Below are 8,226 nucleotides of genomic sequence, written 5' to 3' on the forward strand. Positions count from 1 at the left end.
TTCTATTGTCTTTGCAATGGCAGGGATCCACTGGAAGAATATTTGGGTATTCTTTAAAATAAGGACCCAAAGAACATTTATTTGGGCATCTAAGAGAATCTCCTATGGCACAGAGACCCCTAGAAAAATGTTTGGTGCTCCAAGTAGAAAGGAACACTTGTAAATTTTGATCAAATGCCAGTTGGATGGCCTTGTACACTAAGGGAATCATGGTAGAATTTTAATCTAGGACAGCTAACATCCTATCAGAGGGTAAGGGAGTGACTTTCAGTCTACCCTAGTTCTCTAGTGACTCTGGAGAAGAAGTCTCATGTGTTCTCTTCACATCATACTATCATGGGCAAGAGTGGCTCAAGAGTATCATTTCATATCATTATTTCATTGTCATTAATTAATGGATATCTCAATATAGAGTTAATGGAGTTCTACCAATCAAGAAATATCAGCTGTTTCTTACTACAATATTTTTCTTACTACAATATTTTGTGCTCTTTTGTTTACAGTTGGAAGGGACCTTAGAAGTCATTGAGCCCAATTCCCTCAGTTTTACAGAGGAGAAAACTGAGACCCATAGAGTCTGCTTGAAGTCATACAGGTTGTAAGTAGCCAAGTGAGGTCCCAAACCCACATACTCTGGCTTCTTTTCTGCATCTCTTTTCACTTCAAAGTTTGCACATAGAGTTGCACATTCCTGTTTCCTGTATGGCAGAGGAAAGAGGCATGAAACGCTTTGAATACTTGATAACTCCATGGTCCTAAAGATGGGAAAATGAGAGCCCAGACTGAACAAAATTTGGTAAGAAATATGGTTCTACTAGGAAAACAAAAGGAGAATGGGTTATAATTTTTCCTCTGATCATCATTGACTGATTCAACAAACTGGTTTACAGAATAATTGAAGAATAGGATTTTCTGATTAACTGACTTTTCTGACTTATTTAGTTAACATAAAGTCTATCTAGAGAAGACCAGTTCTTCAAGAATTATATCATAGTTAAATAAACTTAGTCCCAAAATGGTATTGAAAGGAATGAGTTCTTTTTTGGTGATTCATAAGGCTCTTAAAATTTTCTCAGTCACTCTAGGTCATTATTCTGAGCATCAATACTTATGGCAAGTTCAAAGTCTTTCCAGCTTGGAAGAAGCTTGGTAGAACCTGTCATGGCACCACCTTTGAAAAGGCAGGATCACATGAAGGTATTCACAAAGGGTTAATAAGTACCAAGACTCCCACTTAATTAACTCTAGGTATCTGGGAATTGGGCAATGCAGGGAGAAGTGTTCTTTATTTTTAATCGGATCTGCTTCCTAGATATAGACGATGGGATGGAAAAATCAGAGGATCATCGATTTAGAATTAGGGGCCCTTTGAGGTCTATAAAATTTATCCTTCTCTCTTTACAGATGTGGAAACTGAAGCACAAGGAAATTAGGTCCCTTGCCACCGGCTATCTAACTAATTTGTCCAAAATAGGATTTGAACACAGGTTTTCCTAACTCCAAAAACATGATCAGTGTTGACTTGCAAGAGAGGTGGCATAAACAACTGACTCATAATTGCCATTTGCCATCACCATCATCATCATTACACTTTTCTACAGTGTTTAAAGGTCCACAATGTACTTTCCTTACAATATCCCTATGAGCTTGGTAGAACGAGTATTATACTCTCCATTGCAAAAATGAAGAAACGGGCTCTGCTGTGATCTTGCAGGGCTAGGTCCCCTTACACCAGTGGAGGGGAGGAGCAAGGACATATAACTAAAAACAGCCACAATGACCAAGTCCAGGAGTGCAACTCTTGATACTAAAGGAATTTTATCAGCCTTTGCGTACATCTTTATCTACCCAGCTCATGATTTCTATCTTCAAAGTACTGGGGCATTACTTACCCTAAATAGGTGCATTTGAAAAAAGCTCTTTCTTGGGACAGTTAGGCAATACAATGGATAGAGTACCAGACCTTGTAGACAGGAGATCCTGGATGCAAATTTGGTCTCAGACACCTTCTAGCTTTGTGACCCTGGACAAGTCACTTAACCTCAATTGCCTGACCCTTGCAGCTCTTCTGTCTTAGAATTGATGATACTAAGATAGAAAGTAAAGATTTTTTAAAAAGAAAGAAAGAAAAAAGTTCTTTTGCCTTCCTGAATATAAAATAGTGCTACCCCTATCCTCTGGGGTCATGTGGCACTAGCCTGAAGTTTTCGACAAGACCATTACTGTTGCATGTTACAGATGAAGAAACTGAGGTCAGTTTAAGTAACTTTCTGAAAATCACAGAGATAGAACTCTCAGAGGTCAGGACGAATTACTGGGACATGGGGGGATGATAAAATGCATCTTTTGATCCTTCTCTTCATGTACCTCCAATGATGTGCATATCATTAAAAATTTAAGTAGTTCAAAGCTCAATTTCTATTTTTTGAGATTCTGACCTGATTTCTAATGTCTCCTTATAAAGGTTAAATGACTTGCCCAGGATCACACAGCTCAAAGGGGTTATTAAATTTTTGTATTGACTTAAAAAAGAGGATGGTTGGGGACAGGTAGATGGCTCAGTGGATTGAGAGCCAGGCCTAGAGATGGGAGGTCCTGCATTCAAATCTGGCTTCAGATACTTTCTTACTATGTGACCTTGGACAAATCACTGAACTACCATTGCTTAGCCCTTAGGATACTTCTGTCTTGGAAAAGAAAAGATGATTCAGTTCTCTAGTGAAAATACAGGTAACTATACTAATGACCATAAAAATATTAAAAGAACAAAGACATATAAAGCATTGGGTGGATTCTTTGCTAAAGATCTACAAGAAAGGATCATCAGATGATAAATTTGGAGCTGGAAGAGACCCTAGAAATCAATTTGTCCAACCCCCTCACAAGATCATAGGATTAAGATTTAAGATTTTGCAAGAAATTTAGAGATCTGAGGACCAGTTGTATCTACCTTACTAACATACTCTGACTGCCATCCTCATTGCTCTTTCTCACTTCCAAGAAAATTGGACTCTACCCCTAGAACCTGAACTCTCCTAGAAAAGTGTTCATTTTACATTCCTTGGAACCAGACCTCTCCACAATATCCTGGCTATATCCTCACCATGCCTCTGCAGGTACGCTACACTTTTCTAGTCAACTCTTAGGTGTTGTCTTCTCCCAGGAAAATGTAAAACTCCTGGAGGATGAGAGCTGTTTTGCATGCTTATATCCTCAGTGTTTTATCATAATACCTGGCACATAGTAAGAGGTTACTGAATGCTCTATTTATTTACTTAGTTCTCCAAAAGGTCAAAAGGAAGAGTAAAGGTTCCATGTAAAGATATGTATTCTACGGATTAATGGCAGCCATTCTACCAGTTTTCTTACCTGTAAAATGGGGATAATAAGAGTATTAATCACAAGGTTATTGTGAGGAACAACTGAGACCAGCACTTTGTAATCCTTAAAAAACTATATAGATTTATTTAAAAAAACAAAAAACAAAAAACTATATAGATAACAACTATTATTATTAACTACGTTAGAAGCCATCTATTATGGATGACCTTATTTTCTGAACCCCAGCTTAGAAGACATGAATGCACAAAAGCATATTCCTTCCCTGTAACCCAAAGTCTTTTAGAAAGTATATGCTCTCTTTTCTTGGAATTGTGGCTGGCCTAGGAAATCTGTGATGTACAGATTCTGTAACATAGCTCCATGTTTGGCTTTGTTTTATACACTTTTCTCAAAAGACTCTCTGGGCTTCAAATTAGCCTTGTCAGATCCTGCTAAGGCAGCAGCTTTGGTGCTGTGTGTGAGATTGGAGATTTCAGTTCTTATTTGGAGGATGAGGCTGTGTTTGCTTCTGACAAGGGAGGTACCTTGAAAATCTGGTTCTTGTTACTTCAGTGAGTCAAATGTGGTTTCCATACATCCCTTAAAATGGAACAAATTGGAACTGAACATCTTACCTAAATGAGGCGGGGCATCTTGTGCTCTCGTAAACTTCTGGCTCTGGGTTGCAGGGAAGTTCTTGGATGAATTCTTTCACATTCCTCTTTCACATTGACCTGCAGTCCAAAGTTCTTTGTGCCTTATATAGAACACAGATGTCTGTTACATCTTTTCTCCTCTCCCAATAACAACATTCTCTTTAACTGTAATCTCCATCAGTGATATTGACCATCCAGAATTAGAGAAGAGGCATAGTCTCCTCTCACCTAGACCATCAAAGGATAGGGATTGGACATTTGATTTTATTTATAGAAAGAACTCTTCAGAACCAGGAGAGCATTGTACACAGTAACATCAACATTGTACAATGATCAACTGTGAATGACAACTATTATCAACAGTAAAAGGATCCAAGACAACTCCAAGAGACTCATGATGAAAAAGACTGCCTCCTATCATAGACCATTAAGTTAATCAATCAAAACTTAAGTGTCCCTACTTAGTACCTTATCAGTCACTAAATATGAGAGTTCACAAGTCACTTGATAGAGTGGGTGAGGACTCCAGAGGCCACTGCCCTGCCCCTGGGCAGTGCTAGGCAAATTGAAAGACTGTGATTGGTTCCTGTAAAGTGGGGAAGGGACAGGAAGTGACACAGAAAAAGTACTGTAAAAAGTCCTGAACTTCCTGTCCAAGGGACTTCTCCTTTGAACTTCTTCTCCTTTGGAGTTTGTCTTTGGAGTCTTTCTGCATTGCTGAACTGCCTGAAGGAAGAGACTTTTCCCCTGGATACTGTGTTGGCTTGCTGGGTAAGTAACTGGCCTTCCTTTCCTGGCTTTTGGAGAGATTGATTCTGGAGATTCCTGCCTTGGTTTTGAGGGAGGCTGCATTGGTGGAACCTTGGCTGATGACACCGCAACTGAGACTTCTGGCTGAGGATTACCAGGAAAGTCTGTGTGGAGACAGAATCTTGGGGAAGCCCTGCTGGGGCTGAGTCTGGCTTCTCAGGAGAAGGGCTAGTAGGCTTATTAGAATCCTTCTCTTTATCTATATTTTTCCACTTTCACTCTTTCCACTTCTTTGTAAATAAAGCTGCTAAAAGTCATTTTGACTTAAACTGTAGTATTTTTAAATTGGTGACCACAATATTACTTTAGAATTTTCATATTTAGCATAAAATTTAAATTTAAATTCTTACAGAGGAAATAAAGTGAAGAATGGTACTCTTCAATCTGCAACCAGACTTCATGAGTTCTTTCTATAGCAATGTATAGCCTTTCTTGTCATGAGTTCCTTGGAGTTGTCCAGTTGTCCTGGATCCTCACATTGATGATAACAATTAAGTCATTCATAGTCTATCATTGTAGTTTATTGCTGCTACTGTATATAACTTTCTCCTGGTTCTTCTCATTTCACTTTGTATCACTTATAGGCTTTTTCTTTTTTTTGGTAATCATTTTGTTTATTATTTCTGATGGCACAATAGTATTGTATTATAATCATATACCACAACTTGTTTATCAATTCCCCAATTAGATATCTCTTCAGCTTCCAGTTCTTTGCCACCACAAACAAACAAAGAAACAAACTTGCAATAAATATTTTAATACAAGTAAATCTTTTCTTCTTTTCTTTCAACTCTTTGGGATACAGACCTAGTAATAGTATTGCCAGTTCAGAGGGTAGATGCAATTTGATGGCCCTTTGGAATGGTTCTAGATTGCTCTCCAGAATGATTGTATTAGTTTGTAACTCTATCAGTAGTAAACTAATATCCCAGTTTTTCCATACACTTTCCGGTATTGATCATTTTCTGTGTTTTGTGTGTGTGTGTGTGTGTGTGTGTGTGTGTGTGTGTGTGTGAGTGATATTAACCAGGCTGATAGGCTGGCTTATTTGGAGCATTTTTTTATATGGCTAAAGATAATTTTAATTCCTTTATCTGAAAATTGTCTATTCATATCCTTTGACCATTTGCCAATTGGAAAATTCTTTGTAATCTTGACACAGTTCTCTATATTTTTGAGAAATGAAGCCTTTGTCAGAGATATTTATTATAAATATTTTCCATCAGTTTATTTGCTTTTTACTCTTGGTTGCATTGATTTTGTCTGTGTAAAACTCTTACTTTAATGTAAGAGTTATCTATTTTACATCTTGTAATATTCTCTACATCTTGTTAGGACATAAATTCTTCCTTTATACATAGGTATGATAGGTAAATTATTTTGTACTTCCCTAATTTTTTTGGTATCCCTTTATTTTGAAATCATAGATCTATTTTGACTTTACCTTGGTATATGAGGTGAAGTGTTGCTCTATACTTAGTTTCTGCCATATAGTTTTCCAACTAGCAGTTTTAGTGAAATGGCGAGTTCTTCCAAAAGCTTGAGTCTTTGGTTGCTTACTTTCTGTTTTAAAAATTGATATGAAGTGTTAATTCTAAGATCAGTAAAGGCTAGGCAATTGAGGTTAAATGACTTGCCCAGGGTCACACAGCTAAGAAGTATCTGAGGTCAAATTTGAATCCAGGTCCTTCTGACTCCAGACCTATTGCTCTATCCACTGTGCTACTTCGCTGCCCCAAAGAGGTTCCATAAAAGCTTACCAGAGAGATACACTTACAAAACACCCCACTGATTTTCCTCCCCGATTCCAGGAATGATGTATAACTCTCAATCATTCATGTCAATGTCAGGTAGCAGAGCTTTGGATGAACACCCAAAAAGCAGATTATTAAAAAAAAAAAAAAGAATTCAAGATGACTTTGAATTGTGTGATACTTTACATCACAGACTTTCAAGGTGGGGAAAAACTCAGACTTCTATTCTAACTCAGAAAGAATACTTATTAGAAAGAAGAGACCAGCATTCACATTTCTGCTCTGTCCCTTACTTTGTGATGTAGCCTCTCTGAGTGTAAAACAGGCAGAGTCAAAATGGTTGTTTCTGTCCAGTAGGGTTGCTATGGAATAAGCTTTGTAAATCTCGAGGTTTCTTGGGGTCTTGAGCAATGCGAATAGTTATGTGCCATGTGATTCCTATCTAGAGCTTTCCTGACATGAGGTCCTATTGCCTCTGTTTGGAGACTTATGGTGAGGGGGATCTCAGCACCTCACAAGACAGTCCATTTATTGTTGTTCCACCGTAGAGCGTCAACTATTTGTTCTATCTACTGTATCAGGGAACTGGGCTGATGAATGAACTCAATCCTTATAAGCATGCTCAGGGGGTCCTCCTGATAAGATCCCTCCCCAATTTCAGAGTATTTGCAGGTATTAGCTAGCCTGATTAGCATATGCAAAAGAAATAATTTTTTATCACCTTCCTAGCTGAAACTGAGAATGCATTCAAAAAAGCACCAATTGATCAATATGTTTTTTCTTTCTTGTCTGGCAATATGATGTTTGGATTTTTTAGTTTTCTTTTTTTTGCATTCTGCCCACTAAGCATTTTCTTAAGTAATTTCTTCTTCCTCCTCCCCCCACTATCTCTGAACTCTTACTTAATTTCTTCATCTGATAGTTTCTTTAAGATATCATTTTATTTGATCTTGTAATTTTTTAAGAATTAACAACTCTTGCTTAATTCTTTTATATGCTTGTAGGCATGATCTGGAGACATTTCTTAGCAGATCTTGCATGAAGTTTTTTGTTATCTTTACTACTTAAAATGCTAGCTAGTTGGGGGCAGCTGGATAGTTTAGTGGATTGAGAGCCAGGCCCAGAGAGGAGAGGTCCTGTCTTCAAATCTGGCCTCAGACACTTCCCAGCTGTGTGACCCTGGGCAAGTCACTTGACCCCCATTGCCTACCCTTGCCACTCTTCTGCCTTGGAACCAATACACAGCATTGATTCCAAGACGAAAGGTAAGGGTTTAAACAACAACAACAAAACACTAGCTAATTATCCTGGCCCTGGAGTAAATAAGTATACTTACATATATAGTGGATAAATATAGTGTGTACATAGACATACTATATTTACAAACTCCAAAGAAGTTTTTTCCAAATCAGCTTTGACTGGTTTTCCTTTTATTTTGTGCTATTTTAAAGCTATTTTCCTTTTCTGTGGTGTGTTGATGACCTCAGTTTTCTCATCTGTAAAATGAGCTGGAGTAGGAAATGGCAAACCACTTCAGTATCTTTGTCAAAAATAAAACCCCAAGTGGGGTCCTGGATGTGACTGAAAAAAATAACTGAACAAAAACTTCTACCTTCTGGTTTTATTCTGGTAGCCATGCAGAAAAATAAGCAAACCTTTTCCATATTATATGCAAATATATGGGT

This window comes from Monodelphis domestica, chromosome 1 (genome assembly GCF_027887165.1).
Source record: "Monodelphis domestica isolate mMonDom1 chromosome 1, mMonDom1.pri, whole genome shotgun sequence".
NCBI lineage: Eukaryota > Metazoa > Chordata > Mammalia > Didelphimorphia > Didelphidae > Monodelphis > Monodelphis domestica.